Genomic DNA, 14,126 nt, shown 5'->3' on the forward strand with positions numbered 1-14,126 from the left:
AGTGCTGGGCAGGGATGGAGCAATGAATGCACATTTCACTCTTGAATAGTAAGCTGGTTTCAACACACATGCCCACATCCCTCTTTACCCTCCTTTCAGACAAACAACGTACCCTCATAGTAAGTTTTCTAATTGCTATGGTCATAGCTTCTAAAATATGAATGACCTATAAAATGCCAGAACATGTGACCATCCAAATATCTGATAATCATTTTATTTTCCAACCATGCAAACCCTATTACACTGACAATGCAATGCATTTCAAAGTACTGGTAGTTCCATTTAGAGAGAGAGAGAGAGAGAAATTCTTGTCATCTCCAGAGGATGGCAGCAAAAGATTTTGCTGCAAATGGAGAGAGACATTTTTGCTGTTTAATTTAGTATGTCACCATTTATAGTCAAGATCAGGAAAAGAGGCATTTTTAATGACTTTACCACAAATTAGAGCAAAGCATTCACAGCAAAAATGAATTTGGAGCAGGGACTGAAATCAAATGATTGTCTGGAAACAAGTTATGATTAAAGGCTGCAGTTCTAATGCACATTTCCCTGGGGGAAACAACAAAGAGGCTTGTGACATCTTACAGAGTTTCTGTGGCATTTAAATCTTGTAGATCGGAGCCCACTACATCAGATGCAGGAAGCTGTATCCTCAGTTCTCAGGAATCTATATGGGTATAGAGAGGAGAAATGTGAACAGTGGAATCAAATGACAGTGAAATACAAAAAGGACCAGAGTAAGGTGGGGCGATTGCCTCAAGCGTCAGGATCCACAGGGGCAGCAAATCCCACACATCATTCCTAATGTAGATCTTCAAGCACACCTTCTTCCCTGGCAGGGAGGGGAGCGCCATTTTGCGGTTCAACTCAGGTGGCAAAATGTCTTGGGCCGGCCCTGGAAATGACAAATGTGGATTGTGTGAAGTGGGCATCACTTGATGACGCACATCTGGGGCCAGCAAGATATAGGGGTGGATATTCAGATACCCGCATTCAAGAAACTCACGAATGAGCAGGCTTTGTGTGATTTGCTTGTGAAATTGGCAGTCCCAATTGTGTGGAAGTCTATGCATACCATGAGCCCCAGAACAGTGTTGGGATTGGATTGGCAGACTCTACTGGAGGAGGAGGAGGAACCAGAAGAGGGGATCTCCCCCTTCTGCCACAACTTCTGCTGCTTTAGGAGGCAGAACAAGGATGCCGGCTTACAACAACTTTCCTATGGAGTGGAGAGCCTCAGTGGAGGTTTGGGTGTGGGGGCTTTGATCAGCCAAGCAAGAAGGCAGAACAGGAGTCAGGAGCTGTGTCGTTGCCTAAAACCATGTGCCACCTTTGCAGATAGGAACAGACTCGCCTTCCCCAGTGGGGTGCATGCTTGCAATCCCAACATTCCCACAAGGAGAGAGAGTCTCGTGAGTGAGCGCACTATGCCTCATATTTAAAACCTTGGCAGGAAATATGTTGGGACATCTTTGCCACTTCCATCCAATTCTGAACTTCTTGCCCTGCTCCTGAACTCCTGGACCATGACTCCTGAGTCCTGTGTCTGCCACTGAGCCCATACCATTACTTGCCTGAATATTTATCTTTCTTCCTGACAAGAGCCTCTGCTTACATCTGGTGAGGTAGGAGCCAGTGCACTGTGCAAGCAGCTGCTTATGTGTCTGCTTCTTTAGTGCAGACATCCTCACTGTTGCATGGGTGTCTAAGCATGGGTCCAGGAGAGAGGTCTTCAGGACAGCCCTATGATGTCTTCCTCATGAAGTTCATGACGATTCTACACAAAGCTTAAGATAAGCAAAGCGATTGTTCAAAACAGTGGTAAATACACAATTATACTAGCATTGCCCAGCCCATGTGTAGTGGAACAGAAAACCATTATCGCTATTTCAACCTAAAGGGATGGAAGCAAACTTCTTGATAAATTCTAATCCAGCATTTTTATGCATTAATCTTGCTTTGAAATTCCCTTTCTGGGGAAATGGCAACTTTCAAGCTCTGAATCTGACTGGAGTTTTAGTGCTGGGGGTAGAATGTTTTAACACTCTCCATCAGAATTCCAAAGTAAAAATGAACACAATGAGACCTCCAGTCGGGAATCTCCTACGTCACATGATTTTGTACTGTTCTTGTGTGGTGAGCCAGTGTGGTGTAGTGGTTAGGAGCAGTAGACTCGTAATCTGGTGAACCGGGTTCGCGTTTTCGCTCCTCCACATGCAGCTGCTGGGTGACCTTGGGCTAGTCACACTTCTTTGAAGTCTCTCAGCCCCACTCACCTCACAGAGTGTTTGTTGTGGGCAAGGAAGGGAAAGGAGAATGTTAGCCACTTTGAGACTCCTTCGGGTAGTGATAAAGCGGGATATCAAATCCAAACTCTTCTTCTTCTTTTTTGAGTGTGCGGTTGGGGTCGTAACAAGGTTTAGCCATGAGGTGGCAATGGACTTAGTTGCATCTGAACAGAGTCAGGCGTTTCCCTTGTCAGACCATAGAGAGCTTGTCCAAGTTCCTGACTGATGTGTCCTCTTTAAGTCTTCCATGGTGTTAAGCAAATAACATTTTTTGTCTTAAAAAGGGCACCAGTAACAGCAAACAAATTAGCAACTTCTTAAAAAGTGTAAATGTTTATGCTAAATAGTGCTTGCTTGTTTTCTTAAATTTTGGAAGCCTAATGGAAAATTACAGCAGAGCAGCATGATATTTTAGAGTCATGTAAATATTCACATTTGTTCCTTTGGTGCTAAACCATGAATAATTAAAGTGACAAGATGAGCAGCAGCCAAAGGCCTCGGATTTCTGACACTGAACCAGAATAATGTGTAGTCTTCTAATGTGCTGTTGTTCAGTTTCTCTCCCAAGTTCATTAATCAAGTAATATTTTGTTGTCTGTTCCTCCCAGAAGTTGTACCAATGGACTTTTTTAAAAGCCGCAAACTAAACGATGATGGATTTTGTTGCTTTAAGATTTGCTTAAAAAAAAAAAAAGGTTCCCACCACCAAACTATTTAAAGATCTTGGGGAGGAAGATGCTGTAGCAAATACTGCAGAACAACCTACAAAGACATATCCGTTTTGCAAGTTTAGTTACCTGAACTGTGATGTCTTCAAAATGTGCTGAACTTTTGCTGTCTTCCCCCATGTCTCTGTGTACACAGTTGCTCAGGAAACAAAATAGTTCTTTCCTGTTGCTGGAGCACTCCAATCTACCCCAATTGTCAGTAGCTACTGATGGTGAGAAGCTCAATGAAATTCTGGCCATTCAGAACATTTCCTGGTGCTTCAGTGGGTCTTGGGGGCTGTCTGAAATGACTTACGAGCTGGCTTGCCGTTTGCCACCCCAGATTTGTACAGATCTGCAGCTCTTTGCACCCAAAACTCATGTGTGGACACTCAGTGGTAAAGGAGTGGGGCTGTTTTGCTCACCAAACTCCAACATCAAGCTAGCTGTACAACCCAACAATGACCATGTGTTGAACATGGTTGTTTTAAGAAGAATCTGTGTGCATGAACAGTTGTTCAGATAGAAGCCTGCTTGACATGCCTTGCTAAGCCTAAACTATCACTTAGCGTGAATGTAGAGGTTCCCAGAGACCGCAACCAACTTTGCTCCTACTTGGATGGAGCCAACTAACGTTGGTTTCAGCTCATGGTTAAGTCTGGAGAGTGTTGAACCATGAGCCTGGATGGCATGCTAAATCAAGCCCAGCAGTGGAATGATGAGGAAAGAGCAAAGCTGCTATGATCTCCTCTCATGGATCTCCTCTCATGGGTTAGCTTAGCACACTGTGCGAACCTAGTCAGCCTGCCCCTTCTCCAACACACTTAGTGCCCTTCATGCAATATTTTGAATAAAGATTATATTGACTGATACTTTCCATTTCCCAAAAGTAGGCAGGGCTTAAAGATTAAATTTGCTGCAAAGCATGAGCAAAGCACAATACTTCTATCCAGCCATTTTGAGTTTATTTCCATTAGGAAAGCGGTGTTCACTCAAAGGAATTTCATGACAAAATTCAGCTCGGACAAGTGCATGCGAGCGGAAAGCAGATCAATATGGGATTGACTCAGAATAGCTTGTGAGCGAATCTCTCCACACAACATTGCAGAGTTTAAATATTTCCTTAAAAGTCTTGCAGCTAATTGGTTGAGGGACTATTTTGCATGTTTCATTAAAATGGCTAAATTGATTATATGCTACCCTTTGATTTAATTAAGATCTTCCTTACCCCACCATTTCTTTGCTACTGCTTCATGCAAGAAAGTCCACAAACCAGTTTGAACAAAAATTGAGCACATCAAGTAGAATTGGTGGGAGGCGGTAAAGTACTGTGTTTCCTTTCAGAAGCAATGGTAATGAGATGCAAATGAATACAAATTTCATTGAAATTAAAGGAAGGCTAAACAAAGTCTGCAAGTTTACAATCTGTTGATAATCTAGCTTGGGAAATCTGTTTTGACTTCATGGACCTTTCCCCATTTTACAGACAGGGAGCTGAGACAAAAAACAGTGATTTGTCCAAAGCCATAACAGTGGCGCATGGAGGTAGAGCTTGGGCTCAAGTTCCATAGGTGACTAGTCCCTGCTTTGTGTACAGTGGACTGCACCAACTTATTACTACGCGGAATCAGTGCCTCAGCAAATTCAGCAAATTTGGACAGTTTTCTTACAATCTATAGACGTGTCCACAGTTTGCTCAGTAATGCTTTCTGTGCTGTGTTTCCTGGTGCACACAAGCACTTGTGTGTATCAGTAAAACACCACCCAGAAATAATCTTGATATAATCATACAGCCAGTCACGTCTAGATTGGGGGTTGTGTGTGTGTGTGTGTGTGTGTGAGAGAGAGAGAGAGAGAGAGAGAGAGAGACGAACGCAAAGATGCACATGAGCAATAGGAATGTTATTTAACAGAAGGACCTGACAGTGTGATAAACTGAGTATGCATAGTGCTGTGTAAAAAAATATATCAGAAATATGTCTTTATAATATTTAATACACAGAATCCTTAAGCAGTTTACCTAAAATAATAGAAGCCAAAACTTTAAATATCACTAAACACAAAAGCACATTTCCTGACTCAAAGAATCCTGGGATGTGAACTTTGTAAAGGGTGCTGGGAATTGTATTTTTTTGGGGGAGTGCTTTATATATATAGTGTTTGCAGTCAAAAATATCTCAATAGAATATATCAGCAAGAAGAGAGCAGTGTGATAAACCTTACAGTTTCAGCAAGGAAAAACCTGTATAATACAATGCATCTTCAGAAGGTGATTAAAACTAAAAACTCTATTGGTCTCATGAACTGCACGTGGGAGAGTGTTCCAGAGGGTGGGTGCCACCACCAATAAGTCCTGCTTTGGAGATGTCATAAGACGACATTTTAATAATCATGGCATATTCAAAAAGCCTCCTCTGTGGATCTTATCTATGGGCTGAGGGCATATAGGGGAAGTTGGTCTGCTAATTATCCTTGCCAAAAAATAAACAGAATCACAAGGGTTCCTAATGAATCAACTTTACTTCCAGAAGTAATTTGGAACTCCCAAACCTTAGAGAAATTTGACTGAAGAGAATTTCAGAAACATTCCTGATATTCTACACCCATAGTCTGTGAACCATTGCCATAGTCCAGTTGATCTCCAGATTATTTGCAGCCCAGAAGTTTTGAGCATATCAGTACACGGATAATTATAACAACAGCAGCAGCGACAACAAAACAAAGCTCCATCATCTATTGGTTCATTGCTCTGCACTTATAACAAACCAGTTCCACAAATAGTTTCCTTTAACTTTACCGCTGTTATAGATCTCAAGGGCATCAGTATAGAAGAATTTGTAGGTAAATGTTCTGTGTTAATAGTCCTGTTTATTGGAAAAGTAGAAGAGAATGTATAACAACATTGCACTGTGTGTTGTATTTAGCTTTTTAAACATCATCTATTGGAACTGGGAGTTCTGCAAGTGTGTCTGATTCAGAAGTATTTAAATTTCCTTTCTCGGTGCTCTTCTTTTCATTACTTTATGAGTATTACATGCTTAAAATGGTTAGAAATGAGTGTGTGTGTGTGTGTGTGTGTATTTCTGAAGGACACATTGTTGGATGTCAAAGCATGGCAGTAAAAGTTTCAAAATCCCCCCAATTTTATGGGGTGTGAAAGATTTCATGGTGTGCTAAATATAGTTCTGTAGCTAATATACTTCAATGTCACTAAATCAAGCTAGAAATTTTATATGGTATATCATGGAAACTTTATTGAATATACAATCTTTTTGGCAGCAGTGAAGGCTTTCTTATCTTAGGATTGGTTTTAAAGCAAATTCTTCCATTTTTAAAATTGATTCTCACCAAGAGATAAACAGGTAAGAGCACTGTCAAGACTTGTAAAAGGCAAACTAGATATGATGTTAAAGGCATCTTTGCATTTAACTGAAGTGCTTTCCAAAATGCAAATTCAAACATTGCAAAATGCAGGCATCCAACCCTGGTTATTTCTGAAGGTCTCCTTCAGTCTGGCCCCCTCATCTAATGCTGTACCATTTTTAGCTTCTGCCTTGAGACATAGATGTGCAGTAAGTGCAAGGATTCATAGGAGGTGTTGTTCCTATGGATTCTGATGTTCTTGCAGGGATGTCACAACCCACGAAAATGACATGAATAGGTATGCAGAGCATTGTACTGTAATTAGAGCAACATACAAAAGGGGGTCCAGTATATTTATTGGGAACATAAGTTTCACATAATTACAAAGTGACACATTGTAGATTATAGCATTAATTGCATTTCAGAAATCACATTAACAGCTTTTATCCTAGTTTTCTTGCCTCTTTTGGTTTGTACATTCAGTGAATTGAAAGGGAGTGCTTGGGGGAAAAAATCTTACGGAAAATGTGTTGAGAAACTGAGATTCTGTTTGCATGGTCAAACAAGGAAGTGCGACAGAACTGTACACTCATCATTTTGCTCATGCCCACTTGTCTCTCTGCCTTGTTGTCACCATGACATCTACCAATAACCTTTGTTTCCCCCTAGAATGTCCTTTCAAGGAACACACACTGTGTCTAGAGTGAAACAAACGTGTCAGCTTTTAATTAAATATTGACAGATCAAATGTATCTTCCATCTGGTCAGGAAAGAATCTTTAGGGGCTCAACATTTAAATGATTTTGTCCCTTTGAGAACAAAACTGTTTTTCTGTTATCCAGTTTTCTATCTGATATGCCAGGAACTTGGTATTATCATGTGGCTTTTCAGCTATTATTATACAGAAGGTAGTCAGAGCGGTCCTAGGGGGTCGGTTGAAATGACCGCTTCTGTGTCAGAGCTTACATCAGCATAGCTAGCTGTGATCGTATGATTTCCCCATACAGAAGCATCAAGAGTTGTTGGCACCAGTCTGTCTCGTAAGACAATGAAGTGCGTCTCCAGGCGTGAAGTTAAACAGCTGCGATGGCAGCACTGAAGTGACTTCCCCGGGGTGCAAGCCTGGGCAGTGTGAATGGAGGTCCTGGACTGCCCAGATGACAAGACCCTCCTCTCAGCCTCACTGATGTGTCCAAAGGAAAGCAGAGCAATATGTTTGGCACCAGCTTGGCTGCAGGAGTTGTCAGAAGAAGACATACAAGGCACCCAGCCATCTTAGGGACTCCACTCTGGATTTGTGTAGGGTTTCCTCCTTAGCCTTTTCTTCTCCCAAAGAGATCTCGCAAAACAGTAGAGGTTTAGGATCAGAGTTTTCCTTCTCTGAGATGGGCTACTTCCCAGGTTGATGAGCCCCATCTGGCCCTCACTTCCCTCTGCAGCACATGCAGAAACCACCTTCTTGACTGCTGGACCCACTATTGCTCTCATCCCCTCCATCAGCTAAAGCCTGTCTTTGCATGCAGGGCAAGTCCCTAACTCACCAAGTGTTTGAGGCCCATCGGCTACCCTCACCCGGCTTAGTCAGCCAGTGAAAGCCATTTCAAGGGTGTGGTCGCTGTCGCATGCTGGCAGCTTTTAGGAGCCACAAATGAGAGCTTAGTGCATGGTGAAGCCAAAGGTGGACAAACTACCCCAGAAACAGCATGGTATATTCCCTTACTGGAAGTACTAGCCCTCCCTTAACACCTCATGCACCCTGCAATAATGACAACAGTAGCAACAGGAAGAGGCAGTATAATGATGCCGCTCATCTCACGGTGATCCCATTGCCACAACCAGTCACAGTCTGGTGACTCTCCTCATGATAACCCTACAAGAGTTATGAATGGGAGGCACAGCTATGGCAGGGACACTGATATGACATCATAGAAGCCACCCCACACATGATGCACAACTGAGGTGCTAGGAAAAGCTCTTGCCCCAACACCAGGCTGGCACAAGCCCTGACTATCCCCACTTCTTCACCCACCACTTCTGTATCCATATTTCTATAGACATCTGGGGAGACTGAGATAACGTATCTAGGTGATGTGGCGTTGCATTTCACATTTGACTTTCCCACATCCACTCAACCTGCGGCATGGGGAGCCAGAGTATGTCTGCTGGACCCACCTAACAACATCAACATGCCTAACAGGTCTGCCCCCTGACTTTCATGCATCCACTGAAAAAGGTTTGAATCAGGAGCCTACATGTGCATGATACCTGACCACAAGTAGAAATCTATGAGCTAGTTTCCACATAATGCAAAGCCGAACTATGGCATAGTGTGAGTGCGAAGCACATGGATTCTTAGAGAGGAGATTGAGGCTGTGTTGTCCCTTTGTAGTCTTCCTGCTTTTATGTTGTTCTGAGCTAAGCCACAATGTGGCTTAGTGTGATGTTCAGACCCAAGCTTGTGGATTGTCCCACCCCACACAAAGCAAGAGCTGTAACCAAGGTTTACTCTTGGGTTCTCCTTTCAGTTCTCACACATCCACTCTAAGCCATGGTTTACCTTAGCATGGTGTACACAACTGCATATATATAGGCTCCCCCTTCAGGGGGTGGGGAAAAGGATTGGAGCCAACAGGACTGTCAACGTTGGGGGCAGAATCACTGGGCGTGGCCCAACATCCTCCAGTGATCATGTGGAAGGCACCTTTGAAAGGGGTCTAAACTGGGATCATAGCCTCCAATGTGGCTAAAGAAGAAGAGGAAGAAGAAGAGTTTGGATTTGATATCCCGCTTTATCACTACCCCAAGGAGTCTCAAAGCGGCTAACAATCTCCTTTCCCTTCCTCCCCCACAACAAACACTCTGTGAGGTGAGTGGGGCTGAGAGACTTCAGAGAAGTGTGACTAGCCCAAGGTCACCCAGCAGCTGCATGTGGAGGAGCGGAGACGCGAACCCGGTTCACCGGATTACGAGTCTACCACTCTTAACCACTACACCACACTGACTGAAAAATGCAGAGGGTGATGGTGAGAACTATCCTGTGCCCTCCATTGACTCCAAATGGTGTGCATTTCGTTTTGACCAGGAGCGAATGGCAGGGTGGAGTGGTAGCACTTACCTGGTCTTCCAACAGGTGTCTCACTGATGCTTACTGAGGAGAGTGGGAGGGGCAAGGCAGTGGGGAGGTTGGCGGTGTACAAACACCCTGGCAGAGTCGCTATGGCACTCCTGCCAATGTAGGCCCGCTGCCAACCTCTCTGCTTCCTTACCTCTCCCACGCTCCCTTGCAGCAAGCAGCAGCGACTCAGCTGCCGAGAGATCAGGTAAGTGCCATCCCCCCATTTGCTGGTGTATCTTTTGAGCAGTGAGGGATGGGGGTCCAAGCCTTGGAGGAGGGCAAGGCCTCAACCTGGAGCTTCATCATTACAGGGGATTTAGTAGCAACCCTGGTCTCGTTCAGCTGATGCGTTTTGAGGGTAGGATTGTACTATTTAGTTGCGTAAGCTCATCTCCGCTCCACAAACTCTTGATTTAGTATTTCAGTTCTTAAGAGATTGATTGCTTTAAAGCACTCCCTATATTGTTTTTGGAGATTAAGGTCACCGTGGAGGCAAAAAGGAGCAAATTCTTGAGACTGTGTGCATCAAGCCAGGCTCAGCTGCTGGCAGTCCAGAAAAAGTACATGGCATAGCTACATTTTTAATTTGCTCTTGCTCTGATAGAACCTTGTTCTGGAGGCCATCATAGTCACCCACATCCACACCCTGCCTATCACAGCCACAATAAGGAGGGATCCCAAGGAACTTCATAAGGCTCTAATTTCTTGACACCCCTGATTTAGTGCATGGAAGCAACTTTAAAACTCACTGACTGGCATAGCTGTCAACTTTTCCCTTTTCTTGTGAGGAATCCTATTTGGAATAAGTGAATTTCCCTTTAAATAAGGGAAACGTTGACAGCTATGCCGACTGGTAACTCTAACCACATGAAGAGTCTGTTCTCTGCCTTCTGGCCACACGATGAGCTGAAACACCTCCATTTGCACACACCAGGTTTATAAGCTATTTCACGATAACATTCTGGCTCAGTCAGGGTTATAGAGGACCAGAGCCATAGCAGTTCTGGAAAGTGCAACCATGACAGACATTATGATTCGTAGAGAAGACTGAGAGGAGATATGATAGCCATCTTCAAATATCTCAAGGGCTGTCACATGGCAGATGGAGCAAGCTTGTTTTCTCCGGCTCTGGAGGGTAGGACCCAAACCAATGGATTCAAGTTACAAGAAAGAAGATTCAGACTAAACATACACTTTGAATAAGACCAGTTTACCCCCCACTCTATTCATTAATATAAAACTTTGTGTTTTTTTAACTGCAAAGGAACAACATGTTAACCAACATTTTGCCCATTTATTTCAAACATCACCACCACTTATCAGCTACATATTCTCTTTACAGAGTTGCCATCGATGAAATGCAATGAAAGCGTAGCCCACACCAAGTTGTATCACCTGAGCTTGTTGCTAGAAAGCAGGATGTACGCTAACTGCAAGATGTAGATTAGAACTGTTCCACCCCCAGCTCTTACTACGGTGTGGATATTAATTAAATGGAAAGAAATAAAGAAAGCAGGCAGGCAGCCACCCTCGAATGTCACTTCCATTATAGGGAACATGGCTGAGAAGATAAAAGGGGATCAAGCTGAGCACAAAATAAGCTGGAGGGGCTTAATCTCTTCATGGGCGGGGGAGCAGATACCTGCAGATGTTGTTTTGCTCCTGAGAGAACAATCTGTAGATGAAGAAACAGGCACACCCTTTCAGAATCCAGAGGTGGGCAGATATGTGTGTATTGGGTAGAGACAGATTTAGCAAGACCTAAGGCCATCCCAAGCAAAACTGCAAAAGAACAGTGTATTTTAAATGCATTTGCTGGGTGTTATTATTACCATCATCATTATTATTATTTTACAATAACTATTGCAAAAGTAATGCCAGACAAATAGGCATCCCTCCCCCAATAATAGGATTGGAGCTTTTGGCATGCATACATTTGGATTCTATTTACGTCTTTATATAAAACATTTCCCAGTCACCCTTCAACCCAGCAGTAAAAATAGAATGCAGCATAAAAATAACACTTAATAGCCTGTAACAGTAGTCCTGGGAGTGTCTTCTACTTGCCTCTACCCATGCTCTGCTATTACATTTGTAAATAGAAGGAAATATTACAATAAAGAAAAGAAAACCGATAAATCTTCAAATGCTCTCTCATTTAAAGGAATCTAAATCCAAGTAGTGACATGCCTGGAATTTTTCACCTCCCGGAGAAAAGGGGAACAAACAATACATTTGTTAATATTAGGGAAAGGCAGTCTGCATTCCATCAGCTTCAGCTGGCTTGATCAACAGCCAGGAATGATGGGAACTGAAGCCCGTTCTTAGATTCTAGATAATGGACTGGGAAACGAGAGAGACCAGGGAGGCATGCTGGGAATCACCCCTCTTTATCCTTACCATGACCTCTACGTGTCTTTTGAGGCCACATCGCCTGGCTCCTTACTCTGACATGTTACAACAATGGAGAAATTGGTAAGAATTGGCAAAATAAAGGATGACTGGTTCAAAACCTCTAATCAGGTAATCTTTTCACATCAGGAAATAGTTTTTCTCTCTTGCCAAAGACAGAACTCAGTTATAATGTTAAATCAAACATTTGGATTGTGACATACCGGGGCAAACCTATTTATGCCAAACTTTCCAATCAAGCAGGAACTAGAATTAAAGGGGAAAAAACACTTTGCCTAAGGCATGACTGTAACCTTAAGCAAACCCAACTCTTAGGCCACATTCAAATAATACATTTAAAGCTGTTTCATACCACTGGAAACAGTTATGGCTTCCCCTAAAGGATTCTGGGTGGAGCTGCACACGGGGGGGGGGGGGAACCGCTATAAAAAATTCAGAAATTAAATCGTTATAACAAAAGAAAAAAGCACTATGTAAAATCATAAGTAATTTTCTTTGTTCTCCAGTGCCATCTGGCGTTGCATGTTTATAACACATTCAAAGTGTTGGGGGTGGGGGTGTTTGGTTTTTTGTTTTACTAATGTAGCCGAATCTCTGGAGTTTGTTACGGGTGCTGAGAGCCATTATGGGACTCTATTCCCTCACAGAACTATAATTCCCAGTGTTCCTCATGAAGTTATTGGTTGTTAAACTACTATCATTTAACCTTGGTGCACTGGAGAGGTACGTCTTTAATATCAATTCTGTTTTCTGGAGTTTCACACCAAATTGACAAGCTCTCATTTTTCTTTAGAATAACATTTCTCCCTCTCCTTCTCTCTTCTTGGAATTTATTCTTTTTTGGTTTGTGAATGTAGTAGGATATTAGGAAGAATGCGCACATGGACTTGGGTTTATATGCTGCTACATTAATGTATAATGTGTAAATGAATGCTTATCCCCATCAAGATGTAGCAGTCATCCTAAGCTTTTGGTGTGGGTATAATTTCCTGGATTCGGATATGTTCTCAGGGTGGTGGGCCATCAATCCACATAATATATTTCTCTTTCTCTCAGAAGCTTGTTTAAGTGTTATATATGAAACACACACACACACACACACACACACACACACACACACACACAGAGAGAGAGAGAGAGAGAGAGAGAGAGAGACATGTGTGACATCTGTTCTATCCCAATGCTGCAGTGACAGAAGAAGCACCACTTACCAACTATTTCCCTGAAAAGGTTCTGTCACAAGTATAAGAGCTGCATTCAAAGAGAAGCAGTGTGGTGTAGTGGTTAGTGCTGGACAAGGGAAGAGTCATGCTGAAATCCTTACATAGCCATGAAGCTCACTGGCTGTTCTACTTGCAGCCTAACTTACATCACAGGGTTGGCGAGGCGAAGTATGTGCAGCCGCCTGAACTCCTGGAAGGAAAGTGTAGCTGTTGTTGTTGATGATGATCCCAATAATAATAATAATTTTATTATTATAATGCATAAAAATAATATGGCAAGAGAAGCTGACATTCTTTCCCTTCTCCATTTTTTCTCAATAATGAAAATCAGCTTTAAACTCACATATTAAATCACTATCGTCAATATGATCATTACTGTGCAAAGATTGACTGCGAGCTGCCATTCATTGTGAGAGCTGTTTCCCATGAGTCACAGATAATTCCCCTTGCAGGGGCTGCAAACTCATTCTATGTGATTAGAAGAGATTAAAACAAAACAGACGGCTTAATCAACATGAGTCCTACATTTAGACCAGGAAAGCACTTTGGGATCAGCAGAGGGATCCCGTGCCACCCTGCTGCTCTGCAGTTCATTTACAGAGAGTGGCGTGTCTTTGCCACTAGCCGACTATTGTGTGTCATGACTCTTGCCAGTAGCCACCGTTTTTGCTCTTGATCGTAATGTCAAGTGACACCGATTGTGAATTATTCTGACATACACTCCTATAAGCCCTTTTTCTTTCAGGCAGATGTTATGTTCAGATTTAGAGGAGTGCCCCCCCACCAAATGTGCTTGCTTTTGTTTGTGCTTACTATTTAAGGAGTGTTCTTCCGAATCTGCGACAGCTCTATATTTGCAAAACGTACTTTGCTCGATTCAAATAAAGGAAAGCTGCAGCAGTGGGTCTGTTTATACAAGGGTTGTTGACTACTGTCTGCAGTCCAGACTCTACTCAGGCAAGGAATTTTAGGATATATAAATGCAGAGCTACACACTACAGGGGTCCAAAGCCACACC

At 42.8% G+C, this 14,126-nt stretch overlaps 1 long non-coding RNA gene across 1 annotated transcript; it reads right to left on the bottom strand.

Annotated features, from left to right (window-relative positions):
• Nucleotides 1–573: 573 nt before the first annotated feature.
• Nucleotides 574–11,929, bottom strand: LOC310686208. The gene is made up of 3 exons (XR_014515765.1): nucleotides 11,707–11,929; nucleotides 1,575–1,787; nucleotides 574–667 (listed from the first exon to the last, which is right to left on the bottom strand). It is a non-coding gene; the product is annotated as an uncharacterized lncRNA (long non-coding RNA).
• Between the last annotated feature and the right edge of the window lie 2,197 nt (nucleotides 11,930–14,126).

The sequence above is a fragment of the Podarcis liolepis genome, assembly GCF_965112155.1.
Source record: "Podarcis liolepis genome assembly, chromosome: 9".
Taxonomy (NCBI): Eukaryota; Metazoa; Chordata; class Lepidosauria; order Squamata; family Lacertidae; genus Podarcis; species Podarcis liolepis.